The sequence below is a fragment of the Sinocyclocheilus rhinocerous genome, unplaced genomic scaffold (assembly GCF_001515625.1).
Source record: "Sinocyclocheilus rhinocerous isolate Xijiao unplaced genomic scaffold, SAMN03320098_v1.1 scaffold2132, whole genome shotgun sequence".
NCBI classification, from domain to species: Eukaryota; Metazoa; Chordata; class Actinopteri; order Cypriniformes; family Cyprinidae; genus Sinocyclocheilus; species Sinocyclocheilus rhinocerous.
In genome coordinates, this window is record NW_015648610.1 from 178,470 (window position 1) to 185,519 (window position 7,050).

Here is a 7,050-nt window from a genome sequence, read left to right on the forward strand (position 1 = left end):
CTTTCAGTGTTAGGACAGACCAGGTTTGATGTTAGTTCCTAGACCAAGATAATAATCAGAATGCTCTGTGGCTGAATGTAATACATAATAAATAATTAACACAATCAGGGTTTTCCTGCTTTGAGATTTCTTTTTTTCGGTCGATACCGAAGTGGTCTTGAGTTAACGTTACGTGACTGCACTTGTGAATTTAAAGATTTCTAACTTGACTTTGATTTGAGAACTCTAAATTAAATCTAAATTAAATATCGCTTGACTCGATATGACTTTATAAGAATTATAATAAAAAAAAAAAAAAAATTTTTTTAAAAAAAATCTTTGTGACAATAGCCTATACAAAAATGCAAGCCACAGAGGCCTCTGGTCAGATCTATGCGGCTGCATGCCGCTGTGCAAACACAGAACAATATATAGGGGTAACGTAGAGAGAATCTACAAACAAATTTTGGGGTATGCACAATTTGCAACCCGAGCTTGACCTCGAACTTCGTTAACCACATGTATGGGTATGCATCTGTTTCTTATGGATTATTTGACTAATATCTAGAGATTATTAAGATATTTTGTATGTGCAGCTTGTGTTTTATAAACCTTGTTAATAATCATTAATAGTATGTTTTGTAGTTTAAATAATGTGACCAATGTCAAATTTAACGTTTTGTTTAGAAACTTAGTGCTTTAAACCTTTCACACATATTTAGTTTCTGTCATCATTTACTCTTCCTCATGTTATTCCTAATTCATGATTTCCTTTCTTCCATGAAACAAAAAACAAATCAAGCTCTATTTTGATCACCATTGACTTTTATTATATACAGTATGGACAAACATTCTTCACAATTCGAGGACACTTAATTTCCAGAGATATCGTCGACTTGACTGCACAGACACTATTTAAACTGAACCGAGCTGGACCTTGACATCACTAAATTCAATAATGAAATGCCTGAACTGAAAATTGAGTGTTTAATCTTGTCATTTTACATAATTGACACACTATTTTCCTATTTGATACTGTACAGTGCTTTGACACAATCTGTATTGTTAAAAGCGCTATATAAATAAAGGTGACTTGACTTGACAATTTCTTTTGTAACATGGAAAAAAAAGTCACACAGGTTTGGAACAATATATGTGTCATGTATTCACCAGGCTCTCCCGTCTCTCACACACACACACTCACAGAAGCACACATTCACACATACACACACACACACACAGACACACACGCTCTGACGCGCGCGCACACACACACACACACACTCACAGAAGCACACATTCACAAACACACACGCTCTGACGCGCACACACACACACTCACAGAAGCACACATTCACACACACACACACACGCTCTGACACGCGCGCACACACACACACACACACAGAAGCACACATTCACACACACACACACACACACTCTCTCACACACACCCTCACACACAGCACTCTCTCTCACCAGCCTTCTGATGACCATCAACTGCCGCTCATCAGCTTATCAATCAGCCCTGCATTAAAGCACGCATAACTCTTCTCTCCTCGTCTGAACTTGAACTTTTACCTGCTATACTCACCATTGTGTATAGCCTGTAAGCAGTCATTGTCTCCAGCGATGTCCCTTGTTGACTCCACTTTGTTAAACACCTGCAAGCCTGTGTGTATCATACCGTCATTGCCTGGATACTTACCTGTGTTTGCAGTGATGTGTGCTTTCTGCCATCTTCCCAATGTGTGCACTCCACTTCCCCTGTGAAAGAAAAGGGCATTTATTATTACTCCTTAACCATTTCAATTAATAATCATTGCAATACTTACCTTTTTCTCCAACTGCTCAGTAAACACCTGTCTAACATAAAGGGTGACAGATTTAACATTTTAATGGCTAAACTATTCATTTACCAGTTAATTACAGAGATGAAGTTTTTGTAATCTGCCAATAAAACAATAGCATTTAAACAAATAATAATTTTCCTCTTTTTTACCTCTGTTATCTCAGACAGTGTAACAGGATGAAAAGGCAGGGAGATATTCAGTATTTTTTTGCAAAGAAAAAGCCATGCCAGCCAGTGAGGGAGAGTCAGTCTGATGGTTTACACGCAGTGATTTCAGAGCCTGGCTGCTCAACAGGAGACATCTTGGTTCAGGAAGATGCGAGTGTAGGTCAGAACAGCCCCGTACACCCTCAACCAGGTTAGTAGACCAGCTAGAAAGTGGACAGTGACATGAGTTTGGGTATATTCAGGGCGACACATTTGCTTTAATCAGAGAAGTCCCTATATTGATATACTGGTACTAATTTCAGTATCGTACAGAAAAAGTGCACTCCTGAGTGCTATTCTAAAACTATGAATGCATAAATCCAAATCACACTAAACAAATATCATGATCTGTGGTTAAAAACCATGTATTTTACTAATATGCCTCTGTATTATAGCTGTCTCTAGGGATGAAACAGATGACAGTGACAGTGATGTGGAAGAGATGGATACTCATCACCCACCTTCAGAAGCGGAGTCTGAGGTTCCACTCACATCTGACACTGCTCCAACTGGACCTGATGGTATGTCTTTTTTATTTTACATGTAAAATAGGCAATACTTACTGGTTGCCTTAAAGACCTGTTGCCAATTGTGTGTCATTATAATGTGGGACCTTTGAAACAGAAAGTGCCTCTGAGAACTGATTCCCATTTTCATATGCTTCTTCCCAGACATTTCTCAATCCAGATCTGAGGGACCCGTGCAGCCTCATATCAGAGCTTTCCCCAAGACACAAATGGGCAACAGGAAGAGAGCTTTTAAAGATTCCTGGTACAAGGACAACATTTGGTTGGAGTACTCAGTAAGCAAGGACTCTGCTTTTTGTTATCCTTGCAGGCATTTCTCACTTCCAAGTGCACCACAATCTGTTTTCACATCAACAGCTGGATTTTCCAATTGGAAAAAAGCCTTGTGTAAGGAGAGGGGTTTTAACGCGCACTCTAAATCAGAGCACCATCAAAATGCAATGTTTGCATGGAAGCAGCACCAGCAAGTTGTTAAAACTAAATCTTGCATATTAGATTCAATCAACAAGGAGAGAGAAAAGAAAATCAAAGAAAATCAGTTGTATATCAAAACGATTGCTGATGTTCTTCTACTGACAGCCACACAGAATATTTTTCAGAGAGGTCATAGAGAGCCCGAGGATTCAAACAACAAAGGGAACTTCATTGCCATTTTGGAAGAGATAGCCAAACACGATCCTCTGGTAAAGAAGCGAATGAATGCTTATGGAAATTCTAAATACACTAGCAGTGGGATTCAAAATGAAATATTGGAATGCTTGGCAGAGATGGTATGGACTGAAATCATAAAAGAAGTTAAAGAAAGTGAAGTGTTCAGTGTCATAGCTGATGAAACCAAAGATCTGAGGAAAAAGGAGCAGGTGTCTCTGGTCTTGAGATATTATTACAATGGCACTGTACATGAAAGTTTTTTAAACTTTCAGCAGGCTGACAGCCTAGATGCAGCAGGGTTAAGCAGCATGATAATCAAGTGTCTTGAAAAGCATGGCCTTGAATATCGGACCAACCTGGTGGGGCAGGGTTATGATGGTGCTGCTGTGATGAGTGGGAAACACTCCAAAAGGATCCAAGATGTGGCAAAATATGCCTTTTACGTACACTGCACTGCCCACTGTTTAAATTTAGTGCTTGTAGACCGTGTCAAGTCTGTACCTGAAGCAGATACATTCTTTGCAGTTCTTCAGAGGCTTTACACTCTCATATCTGGCTCATATGTACATCAAAGGTGGCTTGAAATTCAGCAGGACATGTACAGTGGCCAGCCTCGCGAACTTCAAAAACTGAGTGACACAAGGTGGGCATGTAGGTATTCAGCTTGTTGCAATTTGACAGATAGGCTCCCTGCAGTATTTCGTCTTCTTCAGGAGATTGTTCATGACAGTAGTGGGGATCGCTCAGTAGAAGCACGAGGCTTACTAGCACAACTTGATCTAAGTTTTATTGGTCTTTTGGAAACCTTCAACAAAATACTTGGCCAGTCAAAATTTTTGTCCGATATGCTCCAGTCACCTTCAGTGGATTTGGCAACAGCTGTTAATCTTGTTGAAGCATTGCTTGACAAGTTGCAGCAGTACAGAGATGAGAACTTTTTTGAGGACATGTGGAAAGAGGTGGAGAAAATGGCTGTAAAGTGCCAAGTCAGTTTTGAAAAAGTAGAAAAGAGACAGCAGGTCCTGAGCAGCAGGTTGTGTGGATCCGTATTTACTTCCTCAACTGGTGCACGTAAAGAGAACTTGGGTGACAAGTAAGCCTTTAAAAGGCATATATTATATCCAGTGATTGACTCATTTATGGGTGAGCTGCATAGGAGATTCTCTAAGAGAAACTGTGCAATTATGCATGGAATCCAAGCACTCCACCTTAAAAGCAGCACTTTCTTGCAGGAAGAACCACCTTTTTCATTTGCTGAAATATCTGATTCAAACATTGAAGATTTGAAGCATGAGCTGTATCAGACCAAAAGGGTTTTGGAAAGGAAAGGAAAATACCAAATGACTTCTCTCATTGAATTTGTGGTATTTCTGGAGCCCTTTAAGGAGGTGTTTCATGAGCTTTTCAGACTGTGTAAGATAGCCATTGTAACACCTGTAAGTAGTGCTGCATGTGAACGTAGTTTTTCGGCACTTAAGCTGATCAAAAACCATCTCAGAACAACAATGGGGGATGAGAGACTGAGCCATCTAGGAGTTTTGAGCATTGAATCAAGACGGGCTAAATCATTAAATATGGACGAGTTTGTAAGATGTTTTAGCAGCAACCATAAAAATCGCAGAATTGTACTTTTTTTTTTAAAATGAACCAGGTACATATACCTGTTATAGGCCACATTTTACTTAATCCACTGTAAACTAAATCCACTGTATTTGGTCTTCAGAAGGCCAGAGTGTTTTTGTTGTGATTTGTTTTTTTCTTTTGTCAGTATTTACAGTTGTTGTTTTTGTTTTGTCAGTATTTACAGTTGTGAGGCTAAAAGGAGTTGTATATAGTTTATATAACTTGATTTTGAGTTTTCTTGCTGTCTGAAACATAAAATAGATGGTGTTTTTCTTCAAATATCTTGTAGTTTTGCAATGCTGTGTGGCACAATCTAGATAATTTCTTGAATTTTGTGTCAAGCAAAGTGAACGAAATGTCCGAAATAAAATAATAAAAATAAATAAAATTTAATGTGTACTGTATGTGATTTCTCTGAAGATAGTAACAAAACGTCCTTTGACACATCCAGAAACATTCTCAAAAAAAGTGATCACCATCACTTGGAGTCTAATTCCCCGCACCTGTCACTGCTAATCAAGCTCCCTATATCCTTGCACTCTCCTTGCTGTCACAGTTGTCTGGTCTCACAGTTGGCTATGCTTACTTACCTGGTTTCTACCTGTTTCCAAGCTCCCCCGATGACCTGCTGCTCAGCTCCTACACTCCTTTGTTCCCCGTGCTCCGCTGTTCTCCTAGAATTCCCTGGAAAAGGACTCATTACTCCTCACCGATAAGAACCCAGAACCCTTGCCATTCCCCTAATACTCACCTGGATCAGTTGTCTTGCTTACATCTGCCTGCTCGGTTAATAAACCTGCTGTTGTGTGCACTTACCTCCGTCTACCTTTGTGTATTTGCTGACACATTTATAAGTGAACTATAATTATCCATGAAGGCTGGAAGTGAAAAACTTATATTCAGATGTGCATAATTATTAGGTATGTTTTCTTTTACAGATAAAATGAGCCAAAAAAGAGATTTAACTCGGACTGAAAAGTCAAAAATTGTCAAGCTGCTGAGCTTTTATGTGCAGAAAGGGGGCACAAAAAGAACAGAACAGCTAAAGAAGATATGTGAGAAGAATGGAATTGTCTTTGTGAAGCTAGGAAAGTTTCACAATATTAGATGGTCTGCCTGGAGACAGGAGACTCTGTTGAAAATATGGAGACTTTTACCTGCCATTCAAATTCAATGAATTTCAGTAATTACAGTGATCTAAAACACATCTGCACAGAGCGTTTTCAGTGTTTTCTAGCTGGATACTGGAAACATTTTACAGCACACCTCCCTCAGGTTCCAGCAAGAGAAGATGACTGTTGGTGAATGCAAATATGAGCTCATGGTAGCTATTGGACAACTGACACTTTTGCTTGACAGTGAAGGCAAGTACAGGAAAGAGACTGCCTCAAATGCTGATACGGACAAGGTCCATCTACTGAGAGCTCTAATTCATGAGTTTGAAAACAGATATGACTCTCCCACTGACCAGTTTTTAATTTTTGATCCGTCAACTTGGCCCCATGAAATGCAAAGCCTCCAAAGTTTTGGCAACACAACCCTCAGTAGCATGCTTCAGAAATATGACGCCAGAATGGATGCGCTTAAAGCAAGCAGGAAAGCGTTTGACAGCTTAATCGGTGTATGACTTGGTCAACATAGTGAAAACAAGCAATTCAGATAGTTACTCCAACATTCACAAGGTTCTTCTGTTGTCCCTTACTTTGCCCTTGAGCCGTGCTGCATGTGAGAGGATTTTCACATCTTAATATAATAAAAAAGCAAGTACAGATCCCGCCTGTCAGACATTTGCCTTTCATCCCTGATGCACATCCACTTGTCCAGAGAGACAACAGAGACTTTTGACCCACAACCAGCTGTTGACGTATGGATTCAGTCATCCCATCGCAGGCTCAACCAGGAAGCAAGAAGTAGGCCTACATCATCATCCACCATGCTTAAACCAAACGAATACGGCGAGAGTAGTGATGAGGACAGCATGTAGGATGGCTGCGCCATGAACAGTGTGAGTACCAAGCAACATCTCCAGGTTCTCCCTTGAGAACCAGACTGTGACGAGTGGGGCGGGGCCGAGAGCCGTTGGAACGGAGTGAGGCCGGTGGAGTAATTGATAATGAGCGACACCTGTACCACTCACCGGTCTCGAGTCCCACGGAGGAGCTCTGGTGAGTGGTACAGGTGTCGCTCATTATCAATTACTCCACCGGCCTT